This window comes from Canis lupus, chromosome 15 (genome assembly GCF_011100685.1).
Source record: "Canis lupus familiaris isolate Mischka breed German Shepherd chromosome 15, alternate assembly UU_Cfam_GSD_1.0, whole genome shotgun sequence".
Lineage (NCBI taxonomy): Eukaryota > Metazoa > Chordata > Mammalia > Carnivora > Canidae > Canis > Canis lupus.
This window is the reverse complement of record NC_049236.1, coordinates 37,008,042-37,028,544: the sequence shown is the minus strand read 5'-3', so window position 1 is coordinate 37,028,544 and position 20,503 is coordinate 37,008,042. Positions and strand designations below refer to the sequence as shown.

General features: G+C 36.9%; 1 long non-coding RNA gene across 3 annotated transcripts in view; it reads left to right on the top strand.

Annotated features, from left to right (window-relative positions):
* Nucleotides 1-20,503, top strand: part of LOC111090052 — an 85,366-nt gene that overhangs the window by 29,186 nt on the left and 35,677 nt on the right. For 2 of the 3 annotated variants that reach the window (XR_005370591.1, XR_005370589.1), the window contains exons 2-3: nucleotides 6,715-6,757; nucleotides 10,801-10,914. This is a non-coding gene — a long non-coding RNA (uncharacterized LOC111090052). Of the gene's footprint in view, nucleotides 1-6,714; nucleotides 6,758-10,800; nucleotides 10,915-17,549; nucleotides 17,635-20,503 lie in introns of those variants that run through there. The other variant, XR_005370590.1, reaches the window with a different exon arrangement.

The window sequence follows — 20,503 nt, the reverse complement described above, 5'->3', positions numbered from 1 at the left end:
CTTTTTTCCTTCACAAAGAAAATGGAACTCATTAGACGAAGGTCTTGCAATTTTGACCAAATCTACTAATCAGTCAACAGTGTACACGATCTCTCCTCCTTTCTGTTAGAACATAGTTTGTATAGGTTCCCTCCTCCAGTGGAAAGCTACTCCTACTTGTACCTTGGTCTCTATCTCCTCCCATGTTTTGGTTCTCCTGGCTATTACCTCTCCTCAATTTATTGCTCTGTGTTATCTTCTTTCTCCCCTTCCCGCTCCCTCTGTCCTTTCCCTCTCCCACCACCCCAGACTTGCTCTCTCTTCCTGGACAGCATTTAACATGCTTAAGTCTCTTTCACATTAAAAAAAAAAAAAATCCATCAACCTTCTGTCCATCCTCCAGTTGACAATGTTTCTTCCTTGTTCCTTTTCTGTTCTAAACAAATTCTATGCCATCTTCCTTAACGCCCTTACTCCTTGTATCCCTTAAATCTGGACCTTTTCTTTGTACTCCACTGAAACTACTTTTCAAGATCATCACTGTCTCCCATGTTGCTAAATCCAATGGTCACTTTTCAGTTATAATTTTCTGACCTCTCAGCAGCATGTGACACTATTGTCCAGTTCCCCTTGAAATTCTCTTTCTTTCTTGACAGCACATACTCTTAAGTATTTTTCCTACCACTCTGGCTACTTCTGGTCTACTGATTCCATAATGTCAATGTTTCTCTGACTTATTCTTCTCACTTAAAGGAGCTTAGATACTCCTATGACTTCAAGTACCATCCTTAGGCTAATGAGTTTGCAATGGGTATCTCTAGATCAGAACTGATTCCTAAGCTCTAGTCCTATACATCCAAAGGCCAATTGGACATTTCTACTTGGTGTCTTGTAAGAATCTTAAACTCAGCATGTCAAGAAAGGAACTTAATGTCTTTCCTCCAAACTTGCTCTGGTCTTGGTAAAGAGCATAACCAAGTAAACCACTTACTCAAATCAGAAATCTGGGAATGATTTTTGGCACCTTTTTCTCCTTTGTCTTTTACCACTCACATTAAATCAACAATAAGACCATCATTCATTCATTTCACAAATATGTATTGAATCTATCATCTGTATTAGGTGCCATGGTGAGCAAAACAGCTGAGTTTCCTGGCCTCATGAAACTTACAGCTTAGTGTGGAGAACAGTAGTCACTAAACAAGTAAATAGACACATAAGAAAGCAAGAAATACAAGGAAAAATAAAACCAGTTTCTTGGGACAACAAAGAAATTAAGAAGCTCAGAGATATCCCGGGAGGTAGAACTGGAAGGTTTTCCTGATTCACTTGATATAGACATCAAGAGAAAGAGAAATAAAGGAATGTTTCCAGCTTCTTCATTGAATATCTAAGTGCCAGATGGTAGTGCTATTATCTGAGGTGGGGAAAAGATAGAGAATCAACAAGTAACTTTTAGATGTGTTGAATTTGAAATGTCTGCTAGCTTCCAAATGGGTTTGGCAAGTAGTAGTTGGGGTAATAAGCTTATAAGTTCAAGGAAAAGTCTAGGCCTAAGACATAAACTTGTGAGTCAACAGCATAGGGACAATAAAATCACTTGGAAAACAGTGCAGACACTAAACTATAGAGAGAGAAGGAAAGCAATCCCAGGATTAACCCCAAGAGTTCGATTGTGGGTGGTTAAAAGGTAGAAAAATAGTTAAAAAGAGATTGAAAAGGTAAGTCACAAAGAAGAAAAACAGGTAAAATTAAACTAAAAAGGAGAAAAGTCGATAAAAGAAAAAAATGGGATCTAAAAGGCAAGAGGCCAACTATCTAGAATACTGTCAACTAAGAATGGTAAAGTAAGAAACTACGGCAATGACAAAGGCATTGTGAAAGAATGAGGAGGACATACACCAGAAATCCTATGGCTCCGCTGTCTAAATATTTCCTAAACATGTCTCAATTATCCCATCTCAACTTAAGTTTAAGCTGCTACCATCATTTATGCACAACACTCTTATATCTCCTTCAATTTATTCCACATTCCACATCCAGAATACTCTTGCGAATAACCAGTTCTGACCACATCATCACACAGCTCCACTTAGGATACAGACCAAATTCTTCAGGATACTTTCAACGCCCCCCACCATGTGAGCCTTGCCTTCCTTATCTCATTTCATTCCACTCTCTCTTTAAAGTTCAGAGCATCAGCTATATTGGACATCGCAAATTCCAGGCAGGCCTTAATGTGATGGCATCCAAGGATCGATTCTGAGTCACAGCAAAAGTAAACTGAGAAAAGTACATGGACTTAAGCTTGAGGGAAATGTCTTAGGTGTGAACGAGATAAGCGTTGTATAACTGAACTGACTCATCTTTCCCATTCTTGCTTTTTGTCTTTAAGCTGGCTCTTGTTCCCGCTTAAGTATTATACTTACACCTCTGTTGATATCTTGCATGATCAGGAACAAACCCTGATGCTATTTGTTTTTTGCAGATCTTACAATGCTGAGCCTTCTCCAGAAGAGCTATGTGACCTTGTGTCCCCAACTACACAACTTTAAAGTCATTAAAGTTGGGGAATATCAAGAGGCCAAGAGTATGGACACCTGTGTCTAAATCCTGGTTTTTCTGGAATCCATGGGCCACTTTTTAAATTCCTCTAGGCCTCTGTTTTTCTGTCAGTAAAATTTATAGAGTAACAGGTACCTACTTCAAAAGGTTGTTTTAAGGATTCCATGCCTGACACATAGCACACAACAAATTCCATTACTATCATTTTGACTATTATTGTTTTCTAGACCCTAGAATGCTTCTTTACACAGTCCTGGGCAGAGTCAGTGGTAACAAATACTGGTTGGTTATCTGATAAATGCTATGGCACCAACCACTTTCCCATGACTGTTATGGTATATTATTCAAGGACAAGAGTGGTGCACCCATCCTTAAGATTAATTCCTTCTTCCGTTTTCATGTTTAGTTATGTAAATCACGCTTGCACATTTCACCCTTCAGACAGAAATGGAGTGGTTCTAATTTGATCTAACCTAAGGTGGGAGCAGGGGGATACAGAAAACTGTAGAAGTTAAAACTTTCTAGTATAAATGAAACAGCAGGCTGCCTTATGTTTTCAGCATTAGCATTTAAGTTCACTGCAGCTGAACTCAATTCGTATCAGTGGAGACTTATATCAAACAGTGGGAAGGCAAGTCATATCCTACTGCTGTCTTGCAGAATTATCATCAGGAATGTAGCCAATTTTAGCACAAATAAATGGTAGTTAGGGAAGTAGCTCATATGATCGAGTCCTAGAATGGTCATTCTTTGATTTAGAAATATGTTCTAAACCTGTCACTTCGCATGAGCTTGATTTTCAAAGGAAAAAGGAAAAAAATCACTACACTTTCTCCTGTGGGAATAGCACATTTACAATACACAATAACAAAATAGAGTAAGTTAAAGAAAATTCTTCTCACTATTTTATCATTTTATGTGTATAGAAAATAACTTTAAGTGGTGTATGCACGCCTAAGGATTAAATTATATACAACACAGCTCACTATCATTACTGTTACACATCACTAAACCAAGACACTCCTAAAACTGTCATCTTGTTGGCAGTCAACAGACAGCCGAAATGCTGATTTGAATTTTCTCTCTTATCTTCTTTATGAAGTAGGAGAAGCACTTTATAAAAGTCACATACTAATGGAGAAAAATAAAACTGATTTGGGGAATGAAATGAAGGTATGTTAAGAGCAAGAAGGGATCTTAAGAGATCATTATTTCAACCCCCTCAGTTTAATAATGAGGGAAAAAATGCAAAGAATAAAAATAGCCAGCTCAAGGTCACATGATTGCAGACTACATCTATAACTCTCCCCACCATTAAGGAATTCCCATACCTGGCTAAACATTAGTCACCTGAGAGTAAACAGAGGTTCCTAGACACACAAACTTGCAGAAACAGACTCTTTGGGGAGTGGAATCCAAAATCTTATGGATTTCAGAAGCTCCACAAATTATTCACATGCCAAACTTCCAGAGGTTAATGTTCATGAAGCACAGAGCTATACTGCCTATGGCTATTGGCTAGATATTCAACTTGGGGATGAGGGCAAATATACCTGTTCATTTTTTATATTTAAATAGCTGGATTACTACTTTAAATAGCTAGTAATTACAAAACAACAAATGTCATTTTAAATCAATTCTTCTCTATTTACTCTACATCCACCATAAAAGCAGTCAGGCTTACGATAGTTCTTCTCTAGCTTATAAAATCATTGTATGCATTATTGTATTCCTAAAAAAAATCACAGGACACTTTTCAAAATATTCATTTTGTTTTTCCTCAGATGGAAATTTGATGTCTTAATTACCTCATAAGGCTACTAATATACCAACAGTGTGATACAAATGAACAACAAATGCACAACCCACCCCAAAATAATCTTACACAAGGTATTGATTTGCTTGCCATTCCCCCTATTGTTTACTAATATATCCTGAGTGCTTGCCATGGGACAGCCTTGCATCCACAAAAGGAGAACTTCAAAAAGAAATAAACTCTTTCCAAACCACAAACGCAGATGGATTTAAACCTGTTTCTCAGGCTTTTATCTTTCTCCTATGTTCCAGACTCATGTATCCTTATGTCTACCAGACAGCTCCATTTACTTGGCCATGAGTAATCCAGACTTGACATGTTCCAAACCAGTCAACACACTCTTCCAAACCTGCATCTCCTATATGTTTCATACATTGGTTAATCCGTCAAGTCACCCGAGGCAAAAATCTGGAAATCATCTGTATCTGCTAGAATTTCAAATTCGGTTTCAAGTGAAAGAAATTCAACTGAAGCTGATTTGACTAGAAGACATAATTTATTGAATTATTTAACTATAAAGTCTAAAAAGGAGATTCTATCTCTAAGTCTCAGTGGACCCAGCTAAGTGACACCATAAAATTGCTCTCCTGGTTGGCTCCATCCTGGGTTGTGTATGCTGATCTTACATCTATCTGGTTTTAATTTAAAAAAAAAAAAAAAGAGGCTCTGCTTCCTAATAATTTTAGCAAGAGTCCTGGTATTACTGGACCAACTTAGTTTACTGATGCACTCTTGAGTAGTTACTTAGTGGCCAGGAATATGGAACTGTTGGGTCATCTTCACACATCATGGATAAAGGGGATTGGGAAATGGACTATGTGTGAGGGGAAAAAGGAATTGCCCAGAGGAAAACTGAGATGCTATTTCAAGGGAAAAAAAAAAAAAGGAAAGGAAAGGAAAGGAAAGGAAAGGAAAGGAAAGGAAAGGAAAGGAAAGGAAAGGGAAGGGAAGGGAAGGGAAGGGAAGGGAAGGGAAGGGAAGGGAAGGAAAGGAAAGGAAAGGAAAGGAAAGGAAAGGAAAGGAAAGGAAAGGAAAGGAAAGGAAAGGAAAGGAAAGGGACAGGACACTGTGTAGACAAAGACATCAGATACTTTTTCCATATCATCCTGGACTCCTTTTCCCTTTACCCTTTGATCCAAAGAATTGCTTAGTTCCAGTGATTTTCTATCCTTAACTGTCTTACCTGTCTCCCTTCAGATACTGCTATCACTGACTTACCTCAAGCTCTCATTGTGTCTTACCTGCAACTGTAATGGCCCTACCTACAGACCTTCATCCCTACTGCAATTCCAACCTGATCATAGTACTGCCTAGTTTACAAATATATCAGTCCTACATATGATGTAAAGACCAAGCTCCCTAGCAGGACACCTAAGGCTCTCTAGAATTTGCCCTGCTTTGCCTCTCGATATTCCCCAACACACACCCTAAGGTGGCTGATATCAATACTAACACTAGTAAAGAAAAATAATATTTCTTGAGTTCTAACAAGGCATCAGGTTCTATACAAAAAGCCCTCTATGCCGTCACAACAACTTTACTGCAATCCTCATTCTACAGATGAGAAAATTCAGCCTTAAAGAAATCAAGTAAGGTGCCCAAATTCACACAGCTGAGAAGTGCTAATGCCAGTACTGGAACTCAAATGCATGTGTTTGGAAACAAACTCTGATCTCTTAACTATTATACTATGTTGCCACACTGAACTACATTTAGTTCACCAGATTTGCCATGGTTTTTTTCTTCCACTGGGTATATTTTTCTGTTACATGTCTGACTGATCAACCCCCAGGCAACTTCAAGATCTAGCTCAAGTGTCTGTTTTTCAATGAGGCCTTCCTTGACAGGGCTTATCACCCTCCCCTTTGTGAGGGATACATAACAACTTGGGAGCAGTGGAAATATAAAGATTTAAAATAATGATATAATTAAATAAATGATGGTCTATGATAGAATATTAAGCAATGTTAAAAGTCATCAAAAAAATTCTTTTAAACCACTAATGACTTGAAACTCTGCTCCCAATACAAGGTGATTGGGGAAGGCATGGCAGGGTACAAAGTGCTAAACAATGCATGTTTCTACTTTCATAAAATAATATGTTTCAAAAAATGGCATACTCAAATATAGAATAATGATTAAGAGAAAGGGATGTTAGTGTCAGAAATGGATCTGAGCACCATCTTTGCCACTTACTGGCTCTGAAACCATGGGAAAGATATATAACCCATGTGAATCTCTGATTCACATATTCAGGTATGTGAAGTATGTGTGTAAATACATGTGTGCATCTGTATCTATCTACACCTATATTTCTGTCTATAACATATCTGTATCTATATCTCCACTTATAGGGAGAATGAGAATAAGAGACTAAAAGGAAATACACACCAAAAGGTAACAATGATGGTAATTTGGTGTTGACTTCATATTTTTATTTATTTTTATACTTTTTCCAAATATTCCACGATGTATAGGTGTTTCCCTTATCTATATTCTGATCCATTCCCTGCACTAATATGCTGTGTCTAATTTAAAATTTGGGCCCCAAGAGCAGAAACCACATCTAATCATCTAATTACGCATCCTGCATCACACCCTACATGGCATCAGTGTGAAATGACCCAGGGGTTAGCATTATCACAGCTATGGCAGATCTATTTGGCACACCTGGGAGGTCTTCTTTGGAAAATAGTCAATTTTTGGCAATTTAAGGGTTGATTATCCAGTTTTAAATTATCTATATCCTTATACTCTACGACATTTCCCTCCTGCTGACCAAATTTGAAGGTTTCATGGCTCCTTAATATCTCCACCATGACAAGAAGAAACAAAAGTGATGATATTGTAATCAATCAAACTGCTTACTCTGTGGAACCGCTGATCATTATGTTCACTTCAGAAGCTCCAACATGAGAAATTTCTTTTTTAAATGTAATGATAGGGTGAAAAAACTTTTCTTTCTCCTGAGAAAATATTGTTTTCTTTTTTATTGGTAAAACTATGAAGTTTGTGTTCTACCTTTGGCCTTGGGTATTAGAAGGCTTTACCATTATTTGTTGCTCTGTCTTCCTCCTTTGCTTAAATCTGGTTTACCAGACCTTATTTTTATGACCTTTTTTTTTTTTTTTTCTTTTTTGGTAGCTTGTCTCAACTTATTTTTTGAAGGAGCTGCAGTAGAAATAAATTCACTAAGAATCAATTTTGAAAATTTGTGCTAATAAATAGTAATATTTTATCTTTTGTTTTGCCTTAAGTAGTTTCATATTTATGACCTTACCTATTTCTCCTTACCCTATAAATAGGGTGGCCATCATTCCCATTTTACAGATATAAAAAAATGACAAAAAACCTCTAGTAGAATAAGAAAGAAAAGCTATAGGTTCTGGAGCCAGACTGTCTGAGTCTGAATTATAGTTCTGTTGCATTTCTCCCTAGAGTTGTACCTTTGGATAAGTTGCCCAACTTCACTGTCCTTTGGTATTGTAAAACAACACCTACCTACCTAGTTGATAACAACTACCACAGAGGAGTGTTAAGAGGTCTAGTCAAGCAAGTTATACAGTTACGGCACACAGACCAGTGCCCAGTACACAGTAGAACACATAAATGCTTGATGTTGTTATACCTATATCCTTGTCATTTAACACCCTGCATTGACTATTCCTTTCATTCCCACTTATTTGTAGTCTATTGGTGCCTTTGTTAGCTGCAGTTGCCACAACAAAATACTGTGTGGATTAAGCAACTGGAATTTATTCCTCACAGTTCTGGAGGCTGGGAAGTCCAAGATTATGGATTATTGGTTCCCCAATGAGGGCTCTGTTCCTGGTTTGTAGACAGTCAACTTCTTGCTGGGTCCTCACATGGTAGGAAGACAGAGGGAGCCCTGGTATCTTTTCCCCTTCTTATAAGGTCATTAACCCTGTCATGGAGATCTATCCTTATAACCTCAGTTATGTGTTCTGGGGATATGGTAGAAAGTTCTAAAGGTATTTTTTTTTTCTGTTTTAATGTAATAGGTTATTACATGCCAAAGGCCCCACCTCTAAATACCATCACATTGAATGTTAGTGCTTCAACATATGAATTTGGGGGGAATGCCATCCCTCAAGTTAGGGGATTCAGTCCATAGCAGTCAGCATTCAAAGCATACTAGACATAAATATGCTTTTGCCATAGATAAGAAGATACGGTTTCCTGAGAACAGTGAAAACATGATCATGCACTCATATTAAACTTGATTTCAGATGGACAAAACAAACAAACAAGAAAACACTTTTAGAACTTTCTACCATACAACAAAAAACATAGCTTTCATCATATAGTGCAATGGTTTACAGGTGCTTTAGTACCAGACAGGTACTCACTCTTGGGCATGACTCACTCTTGCCATTTGCTAACTGTGAAGCCTTGGGGCAAGCTCTATAATGTCCAGAGCCATATTGTCCTCTGTTATAAAATGAAGACAATAATGGCTCCTACTTGGTATGTTTTGTTTTGTTTTTTTAAGTTTTTTTTGGTTTTTTGGTGTTTTTTTTTGTTTTTGTTTTTGTTTTTGTTTTTTTATTCTTGAGAGACAGAGAGAGAGAGAAAGAGAGGCAGAGATACAGGCAGAGGGAGAAGCAGGCTCCATGCAGGGAGCCTGATGTGGACACGATCCCGGAACTCCAGGATCACACCCTGAGTTGAAGGCAGGCACCAAACTGCTGAGCCACCCAAGCTGCCCAGTATGGTTTTTATGTAAACCACACAGCGCAGTGCCAAGACAATTGCAGGCAGCCAATAAATATTACAGGGATCACGTTGTGTTGTTATCATTATATAGTAGACCAAGTATATCAAATGCCATAAAATTCTATTTCTTTTATAATATTCTGCAATTCAGATTTTTAAGAAATAATTCATAATTTTCTCTGAGTTAAAATTACAGAGGATTTACATTAGTTGAGGAAAAACAAATTTGTGCCCTCCAATATACACAGTTTTATTGTTATTCCCACCCCTCCCCCTCCCCCCAGGATTTCTGGCTGACTGCTGGGTTCATTACATCAATACTCTAAAAAAATAATTTAATATAGAATGAATCCCTTTTGTTATATAGAATTATATGATGGATTTTATGATAAGTATAGACCTTAAAGTCATTTAGACCCTCACCCTGATTCTGATAAATATTGGTAAAATGTTAAGGCCTAGATTTTATAGTTGGATGTGTTTGTTTCATTTTGTTTTGGGGTTTTGGTCAAGGGAAGGGTTATGTGTTTGAGTATTGGGAAGAATGTAGTCTAACTGTCTTCAATAATGAAAATAAACTTAATTAAATTTGTGCTTAATTAAATTCATACAACAGACTTTATTAAAGGATAGTATCCATCGCATTCCTATAGCTATTAGCTTAAAAATAAAATCACATCAAGAACATAGGTAGGCCCTCGTTTAAGAAAAATCTAACATGCAAAGCCTTCAACCTATAAATGGAGAGAGGGCATTTGCTTTTCAAAACAGACTATGTTTCATGAAAATGTAGCTCTCTTTCAAAATCAAGCTTTGTATGGTATTTTAAATGATTCAATGGCAAGAAATTTGATTTTCACAGACCACAAATATTGAATAAAATGAAATATGCTTGTGTCTGGAGTAAATAAAAAGCTCACTTTTTTCATTTTGATGCCATTATTTTCATGTATCTTCTAGCACATTCCTATAGTTTAAAAATAATAATCAGTTTGGATGAATCTGGCCCTAATGATTTTAAAACGGGTCTGGTGATCATGTGTACCTCACCACCACTGATGTGAAAAATGCAGTGCCCTGACAGCTTGCATTAAGCATCATGCAGAAAAAGTATAATTAGCATTTCTGTGCTAATTAAAAGTGATGCTGGGTTAGTTCCAATATCATGCTTTTAAATGGCTGATGTCTCAAGAGAACAAAGTTGGGGGAGAGATGCATTTAAAATGGAAAAACCCTGTGCAAACTTTCGTAAGTGATTCGGATTTGTGGCTGTTGTTATTTACATCTTATTATATGGCAGACTTCAAGATGACTTCTGTTAATCAGTTTACTATTTTCACTTTCTCCACTTTGCCAGCAGTAGGGAATTCAAGATGTTTTTCTGCTTCTTTAAATCCTTTGACCGTCTGCTTTCACCAAAATTAATTAAGGATTTTCTAAATAGAGAACATACCATACAAGAAAGAAGCAATTCAGGATTTTCAGTTTTTCTTTTGCACAGTGCAAAGCACATAGTGTACTCGGCCACTTCAGCTTTTCCTACAAGTGAAAATTTTAAAGACAAATACCACCTCCCCCACCCAATGGTTTTTCAAATAAACAGATGATTGCCATTGATTAAATACTTTTTTTTTTTCAAACTTAGTCCAATTATTTAAAATCACAAAGGTTCTACATGGTGTTAAACCTGATTTTCTTTTCAGGCGAAATGTTGGAGGATCACCAAGATGTGGGGAGAGAGGGAAGCTATTGTTCCAGCACATTCCATTCCTGTTAAATCAACTTGATATACGCGATAGATTAAGTCTGCACTGCAGGTCAGTGAATTTCTATTAACTACTTATTATGGAAGAAAGGAAAGCAGCCCAGTCAAGAACTCTTACACATTAGCCAAAGCAAGCTGTCACTCTGTTTAACTTTTACAATAAATGTCCCTCTGTCTCACACATGTGAAAGAAAAAACATCATTTGGCATTTAAGCTCTCATTGCCAATGTGCATTAAGGCAAAGAATCAGCCTAGATTGAATACTTCTCCTGATTAAAAAGGCTAGGAAACTCTGGATTTTTGCTAGGATTTTGCTGATTTATAAAGTAACTATTTTAAAATAGGCCTCTAGGGATTCTGAAAATAAGAAGACCTTGCTAAGGTCTGTTACAGCTATACCCCCAACTCCAGTCTATCTGCTTCTCTTAGGTCCAACAATTGGTGGATGGAAATGAGGCCTTCCCTCAGGGTGAGTCCCCAAAGATGGAAATGGTTTACGTTTTTCCCAAAGGGACAAAATAAGCAAAAGACTACAGGAAACCAATGTGAGATCCTAGCATGAGAAGCATAACTCCAAAGATCCTGGAAAGAGTATAGTTCACAGAACTGGGTGGGTTCTAAGCCCCATGAGCATGCCTGGGATCCTTAGACAAGAAGTGTTAGATAAATGGATAAGAAATAACTAAGCACATGGTCCTGGTCTTCCCTGTCCCCAGCCCTTCAGAATCTCAAAAAAAAAAAAAGGGGGGGGGGGAGGGGGACAGGAGGCTTCTTTTCATGCTTCTGTGAGAGGCTAGAGGTACACTAACCACTCAGAATGTAGACACCACATTGCTTTCTATCACCCACTTCCTGAACTGGTACCACTTCAGAACTCCAACAACCAGCCCTGAGTCCCACTGAGGATGCTAGTAAGATATATGAATAAATAAAACATATTTTTCACAATTATATTAAAGCCATCAAGTAAGATCATGAAGAGTAAACAAAATACATGTCTAAGAAAATAGAATTGCTCGGGAAAATAAATGATGATGGTGTAACATACATATTTTTGTAAAAAAAATGTAACAGCAATCACAAAGTAAAAAATAAAAAAGCCTTCTGGAAGAAAATCAAAACAGAGACCATGATTTTTCCAAGTAAACAACTTAATAGATGAATTTGAAGACTGAATGTTTATCATTAAGATCCAAATTAGTGACTTGGAAATCAAGTATAAGAAGTATTTCAAAATAGAAAGCCAAAGTATAAAGAGACGAAAAAAATGTAAAGAGATAAAAATGAAGAGATGCAAAAATTATAGAAGGTTTTAGAAATATTGAGAGAAAAGACAAAAGCTCTGGAGGACAAAGTCAAGAACTTAGGTTCTTGGTGGTTTGTTTTTTGTTGGTTTGTTTTTGTTTTGTTTTGTTCTTTGCCCCCAGAAGAAGACAGAGATACAATGCCTAAACAAATAACAGAGAACATTTTCTCTGAACTAAAAAAAAAAACACTTGAGTCTGCAGAAGGAAAGGACATGATTCAAATATAGATTAACAAGAAAATACAGGTTTACAACTATTCTAATAAAATACATGGATTCTCAGAATTAAGAGAAAATTTAACAAACTTCTAGACAGAAGCGAAACAAAACAAGTTACCACCAAGGAGAAAGAATTAGGCACCGGACTACTTTTCTGCAATACTGAAGTAGAGAGGATAATGAAGTAATGCCCAAAGACCATAGGGAAGGAAGAACTATAAGGATCTGGACAGGGGAGAGGTCAAATAAAAGGTAGAAAGAAGTGTAAGTGGCATTGTTCAAAAATTCACTTCACTAGGATGGAGTAAAATGGAAGGGAACAGTGCCTCCTGGTAAGAAAATAAACAGTATCTTATTTTCAAAATAATATTAGAGAAATATATTTAAGATAATAAGTACAGAGAAAGGACCCAAAATAGTATAGTAGATCTTCCAAATAAATAACAAATGAACAAATCAATTAAAATTAGGATAAGGGGAAAAAGGTGGAACAACAACATAAAGCATAAAGGAAAAAGACAGGAATAAAATCAAGTCACTACACTAAAACCCAGTAGATTAAATTTTCCCATTGCAAGAGACTGTCAAACTGGACTAAAAGGGAACACATAGGGGATCCCTGGGTGGCGCAGCGGTTTGGCGCCTGCCTTTGGCCCAGGGCTCGATCCTGGAGGCCTGGGATAGAATCCCACGTTGGGCTCCCGGTGCATGGAGCCTGCTTCCCCCTCTGCCTGTGTCTCTGCCTCTCTCTCTCTCACTGTGTGCCTATCATAAATAAAATAAAATAAATAAAGTAAAATAAAATAAAATAAAATAAAAAATGGAACACATGGATTTATACAATCTAAAAGAAACAATTGTACAACAAAGTGACTCAGAAAGGCTGAAAACAAACGTATGGACAAAGACAAATGCAAAGAGGCTGTTAGTATTAGACAAACGGAATTTAATGTTAAAAGCCCTAAACAGGAATTAGAGGGTCATCAGGTTTTCATACAAGGTATAAAGAAGATAAAATAACTATAATTTTATATATAGTAGGTTGCTAAGCATAAAAAGCAAAAATTATTAGAAATGTGAGACCTTGATAAAAATATAATTTTGGCTTTAAATATCAGTATGTCTTTTGAGCATTATACAATTATAGTTTACAAAAAATAAAATGAAAAAAATGAATAGTGCAATTTATAAGCTTTACTTAATAAATCCATGTTTGGGGGCTGAATTGTGTACCCCCTCTCCCCCCACCAAAAAAAAAATCAGATGGAAGTCTTAATTCCAAAACTCAGAATGTAACTGTATAGAGAGATAGGACTTTGAAGTGGTAATTAAAATTAAATGAAGTCATATGGGTGGGTCCTAATCCAGCCTGTCTGGTGTCCTTATTAGAAAATTTGGACACAGAAAGTGCAATGAGTGATACATGCTCACAGAGGAAAGAACGCAAGAAGACACAGTGAGAAGGTGGCCCTCTATAGGCCACAAAAAAGGAGGCCTCACAAGAAACCAAACTGGGTGGCACCATGATTGATCTTGGACTTCTAGCCCCCAGAACTGTTGCTTACGCCCACATCATGTGTGGTACTTTGTTATGGCAGCCTTGCAAACTAATACAACCCAGGCTGAATCTCTTAATTCCCAAATAGAAAGTATCTCCTCAAATAGAGAGAAAGAGAGAGAGAGAGAGAGAGAGAGTGTGTGTGTGTGTGTGTGTGTGTGTGTGTTTGAAGAAAGAATGATCCATGGATCATCTATAAAAATATATATAAACCACAAAGAATACCTCTAATATATTTTTAAAAGAAACATGCTACATTCTCCAGCTACAAAATGATGTATTAGAAATAAAAAGTTTCCTCCAATAAAGTTATAACTACTAGGAAATTAAGGCACATACTTTTAGAAAATTCTTGGACCAAAGAGGAATCAAAAGAAAAATGACAAACTACTTTGAAAGCAAATTAAAAGAAGAATATTTCATACCAGAATCTATTGGAACGTACTTTTGAACCTAAGGGAAACAGATCCATTAGCACAGAGTTTTGAAAGGTTAAAAAAAATTTTAAGCTATTATTAGAAAGAAGCATTGAAATCAGATGGATTCTTAGCTGAGTTTTTCAAACCCAGTGTTTTTTTACTGGGGAACTATTGGCATTTTCAATGGAATAATAATTTGTTGCATAGGACTCTTTTGTGCATTGCTTGGCATTAACCCATTCCTAGCTCCTAAAGTACACAATAACATTAGCATCCCACCATCACTGAGATAACCAAAACACCTATACAACTGAAAATGTTCTGATGAACACATAATTCCAGTGTTATTTAAACTCTTCTAGGGCATGGAAAATGAAGAAAATCTCATTAGAGAATCTAGTTTAATGCAATACTAAATTGTGGTAAGAAAATAGTAGGGAAAAAAATCCTACTAATACAATGTCACTTAAATATTGGTCCATGCTATTAATTAGGAAGACTTAATGCCAAAAAAGTCTAAATAAACATCTATCAATATATCTATGTAATTTTAATGTAACTTCAATTAGATTTCCAATATGACATTCTTAAAAATTTTGGCTATAATGATCACACATTTTATATGAAAGGATAAATATCTAGGAAGAGTAAAGAATAAAAAAGAATAAAGTAAGACTTGGTTTACCAAATATTAGAACATAGTACAAAGAGAATATGGTATTAACCTAGAAATAGAAAACAGAAAAAAAAAAGAAATAGAAAACTGATCACTGGAACATAACAGAAAATCACGAATCAGATGCTAGCATATGGGGATGTAATATACAGCAAGGATAGCATTTCATTTCACTGGGTGAAAAATGAATTACTTAATAAATTATCCTGGTTATCCATCTGGAAAAAAATCATTTGAACTACCATCCTACACTATATACCAAAGCAAACTTGAGATGCATTAAACATATAAACATAAAAATATTAAACAAAACTATTTTTTTAAATCTAAGAGACTATGTGTATTATTGAGGGGCAGGTGAGTCCTTCCTCATCCAAACTGAAAACTCATATTGTAAAATGTAAAACATATTTGGCAAAGTAAAAACTAGACATTTTCCATTGCAAAAGTTACCCTAAGCCCAACAGACAACGCATTTGGGAAAAAATACTACAAAACAGAAGAAAAACACAGTTAATACACGATTTGTACACAAAAAGCTTCTACAAATCAACAGGAAGGCAAACAATTTTTCCCTATAGGAAAGGAATAGGAGGAGAAAACTCACAGAAGCTGATATAAATGGCCAGAAAGTATTTAAAAATGTTCAATTTCCCTACTGATGCAGGAAGTGTAAATAAAAGTGAATGAAATATCCATGATGCCAGTAAGATTGACAAAGTAAAAAAGAAAAATAATTATTATTGTTGAACTTTTAAAACATATCCATTTTATATTTCTGAAAGAAGACAAAAACGGGTATAAGGATAAACATGTTTTAAAAAATGTAAACTATAAAAGCCTTTTTGATAAAGAATCTGCCCATATTAATTAAAAATATATGTATCTTTGACTGAAGACTTGCCCCCCCCCCCCCGCCCCCCGGGAATCCAGCCAAAGAAATAAAAGCTCAAATATACAAGAATATGATACAGGATATTTAATGTATCACTGTTGATAAAAGCTACCAATAACAACTGACAACAATGACAACAAAATGGAAGCAAAGTAAATGTCCATTAATCAGATTCATTGTGGAATATTCTATGGCCATAAAAAAGAATGAATTACAGCTCTGCCAACTGGGATAGAAGGGGTATTTTGAGTGACAAAACCTAAATGTAGAGAAAATGCTTTCTAAAATATCACAGTATTATAAAACAATGATCAAACTTCCTGAAAGAATACATTTATGTATGTGGGTGTATGTATAGGCTTACACATGATTGTATGATCATGTGGACAAATATGGATTACATATAATACACACCTTTATAATATTATATAATTCAATTCAGTTATATGAGATGGATGGATGGATGGATGGATGGATGGATGGATGGATGGATGGATATAGCAGCAATAGTGAGGGAAAGGGGGATAAATAATTTGCACTAAAGTATTATAGTTCTGTAAAATTAAATGCATGTATGTAATGATTAAAAAATCAAATATATACACCTTATTTCACTGAATCCAAGACAATCCTTTTTTGCCTTTTAATATCTCAGGAATCAGAATGCATCTTATAATTGAGAGCGTCTGGTATTTCACAATTAACTGGCAGGGTTTTCTTTCTTTTCTTAATGGTACATTAGATGACGGTGCCTTAAGTGGATAAGATATGGTATTATACTAACATCATACCCTTCAAAAAGTGCTTTTAGCCCAAGCTGAAAACAATGCATCCAACTGAAGAGTAGTCATCTTTCTTCACATTTCTTTAAGTGGGTTAAAAAAAAATAAAAAGTGTGCAAGGGTAAAAATGGATCCATTAGGACAGAATCATCCAGTAAACAAATAATCTAACAGTGTTATAATTCTGACAAGTGGAGTGACAGAAAAAAGGCCATGTCCTGGGATCCACCTTGGAGGACAACTGAAATTAAGAGTATTTTGTTGGAGCTTCTACAACCCTCAGGCAGGCAACCAGGGCAAGACAACAAAGGATTTCTCCTGCCTCAACTGCATTCTCACTGGCAACCTCAAGATTTGATCAAACCAGTCTTCCTTCCACTCCTAGAGGGAAGAGCAGGCCCGGGAAGGCAGTGTTTCTTTGGTGTTATGAAATAATTGAATACCTAGAGGAAACTGAAATTTGGCCATAGAGCTCACTCAAGTAGAACCTGTAAGTTGACTCCCGGTGGGTCCATTTAAAATAGGTCTTTCTGATCTCACGTGGGATTTTCCAAAAGTCAGCATCTAGGAACATGAGTAGCCATCTGCACAAAGTTTTCATTTGCTTTAAAAAGTTCTTTACAAAAAATAAATAAATAAATAAATAAATAAATAGAAGTTCCTTATAATTTATATCTAATGAATAGAATATATTTATCTTATGACCTTTCAATGACCAAAATACTTCCACTCTTAGAATGTGACTATTCAGATCACTCTCAAACAATATAAAACCAGTCCAATGGCTCCTAAAGTCATTTTTTCTTTTCCTTAATGTCTCCCACCACACAGATCAAGAACCCCTAAGCTAAAAAGGAAAGTGAAGAAGATCCACCAAAGAATAAAGACGAACACTCTGGCTGCAAAGGCCGATGGTTAGAAAGCATTGTTGAATTTTACTCCATATTTTAATGATCTTATCATAGGCCTGTTGTTGGCACTGGATGCCAGGATATATAAAATAAGTATATGACCCAATTCCAGACCTTGGATGACTTATAATCAGGAGATAAATCAGAGAATAATTTACAGAATGTGGTACTGCTAGTCAATCCCTCAGTGTACGCTATTTGCAAATATGCTACTTCTATGACTGTCCTTTTTTCCCCCCTAGAGGAGGCCTCCATTGTTCTCCCTGACTTCCACCTCCAATCATGCAATATCCAAGCTGTCCATGCCTAACAGGGTCAGCTAGAGACTGCTACAAGGTGGTGGTCAGCTCCAAATTCTCTTCATCACCATCCCATCTCCTCTTCAGTAGGATCATGAATATGCTATCCTAGCCCATGTTCTCATTCTTCAGTTATTATAGCTCAATTAATTTTATCTCAGTAACCATTTCTCACCAGTACACATTATCTTTAACTCATTCCCTTAACCACTTTCACTTAATGCCAATTGCTTCAGGAAAGATCTAGAGAAGGGTTCTAACATATTATAATGTGTGATTTAATTTAAAAAAAAAAACTTTTTTTAACTCCTCTGACTTAATAAAAATTTAAAACTTAGAAGTTTTTGAGAGAAAAGAGGATTCGCACTTTAAAAATTATTTGCCCCCAGGGAGCCTGAGTGACTCAGTTGGTTAAGCGGCTGTCTTTTGGTTTCCATTCAGGTCACTATCTGATCTCCGGATCCTGGAATCAAGTCCCACGTCAGGCTCTGCACTCAGAGGGGAGTCTGTTTCAGGATTCTTTCTCTTGCCCCTTCCCTGCTCACTCACTCTCTCTCTTTCTCTATAAAATAAATAAATCTTAAAAAAATAATAATAATAATTAAAAATAAAAAAAAAATATTTGCCCCCCACCCCCTCCCAAAAGGATGCAAGATAGAAAACTCAAATCACTACGGCTGGGTCTTTTAAAAGGCAAAACCTATTATTTGTATTGTTTGTAGTACGTTCTAAAAAGGCATGAGACAGGGGTGGGAATCAAGTAGTAAACAAGAGAATATTCAGTGACAGTCCATATAAACACTTTTTTAAATCACCAATCCAAGAAAACTCAGGATCAGCATAAGCCACGTGACAAAAAAAATAATATTAATTAAACAGAATCACAAGGGGGGAAAGTAGATGTAGGGAGCAAGGTTGAAAGTTGAATGGAGAAAGGTAGTTTCCATTTTGATTTTGAAGAGTGGGAAAGAGGAACTGAGTACATAAGATTCACTGAGCCCACGGACTCTATGTATGGTTGTGCAGGTGGTGAACTGCGCAAAGGCTCCCAGTGAAGGTGTCAAATGGAACTACATCCATCCTGTGTTCCCTGGCATGAGGCAATATTTGTTTGGAGAAAGAAGTTGTTTTTTTCTTGCCTGAAGGGCTATGTCCTGATTAACCTGTGGCCTTTTAAAAATGACTTCCAAATTCTTTGATTCTCCTCCTAACAAGAAGTGTGATCTACGGTCCAACCCCTTTGTTGTTGTTAAGATTTTATTTATTTATTCATGAGAGACACACACACACAGAGGCAGAGACACAGACAGAGGGAGAAGCAGGCTTCATGCAGAAGCCCATGTGGAACTCGATCCCAGGACCCCAGGATCATGTCCTGGGCCGAAGGCAGACACTCAACTGCTGAACCCCCCCAGGCATTCCTATGGTCCATTCCCTTTGAATCTGTTGTTTTATTGTTTTTTGTTTTGTTTTGTTTTTTTCTTTTTCTTTTTACTGCTGGATTAATAGAAAATTGAAAGTAACAAAGTGACAGCTTCCTTTTCCTGCCTTTTGGGACATGCACTCTTGGAACCTAGGTACCATTCCTTGACGGCTACATGGAGATGCTGTGCAGAAGTTCCAGCTGACAGTCTCAGCTAAGGGCCTAGCAAACAGCCAGCATTCACCAGCAAATACATATGTAAAGAGACCTCTAGGTGATTCTCACTGTTGGGTCACACCCAGCCTTCTGCTCTCTCCCTGATAGCCCAGAGGTAAAGCAGAGGCAAGCCAGAGCTGGTGGGCCCTGTCCAAATTCCTGACCCACGGAGTCCATGAGCACTCAAATGGTTGTTTTATGCTACTCTGCTTTGAAGCCGCTGGTTATGCAGCAATTGATAACTGGGGCATCATCCACTGGGACCTACTTCTCACTTGGGCAGAGGCTCTGAACAGGCTAGCAGCAGCTCTGATGTAAGCCATTTCAGAAATACTGTGTCGGGCTGTGCTCACCAAATTGGATCCTCAGGTGCACACCCCATCACTCCTGTTTCACAGAGCCAGCCGGTATACAGGGCTCTTGGCTTATCTCTCCTGACTCCTCCCTCTCCACTGCCTCAAATCTCACACCATGTTTTATCTACACTCCTACTTCTCAAACACAGCTCTCTTGTCTCTGGGTCTTTACCAGTGCTGACACCTCTACCTGAAATATCTTTCTTCTTTTCACACCCTCCATCTGCACTGCTGTCTTCTCACCTTCTAACTTGGCTCTCCAAAACTGTCAGTAATGCAGAGGATTTCCGTATTCTTTCATTCTGAACTGACCATAACACTGAAAGTTCAGTGGCTTCCCCAGGAACTTCCAGCTATCCCTTGCAGATATAGTAGACATGCCCTTCGACAGAAACAAGGGGAGAAACATGGCTGCCAGCCAGATTCTAGAATCACCACCTTAATATTTGTCATCCTGCAATGGACTCAGATGAAAAGTTTGAAAACTCATTCCCACAAAAGAATGATGCAAATTCAAGAAGTCTTAAAGTCAAGTTTACCTGTTAAAGCAATGGCATGCAGCAGAAACTCTTCAGGATGC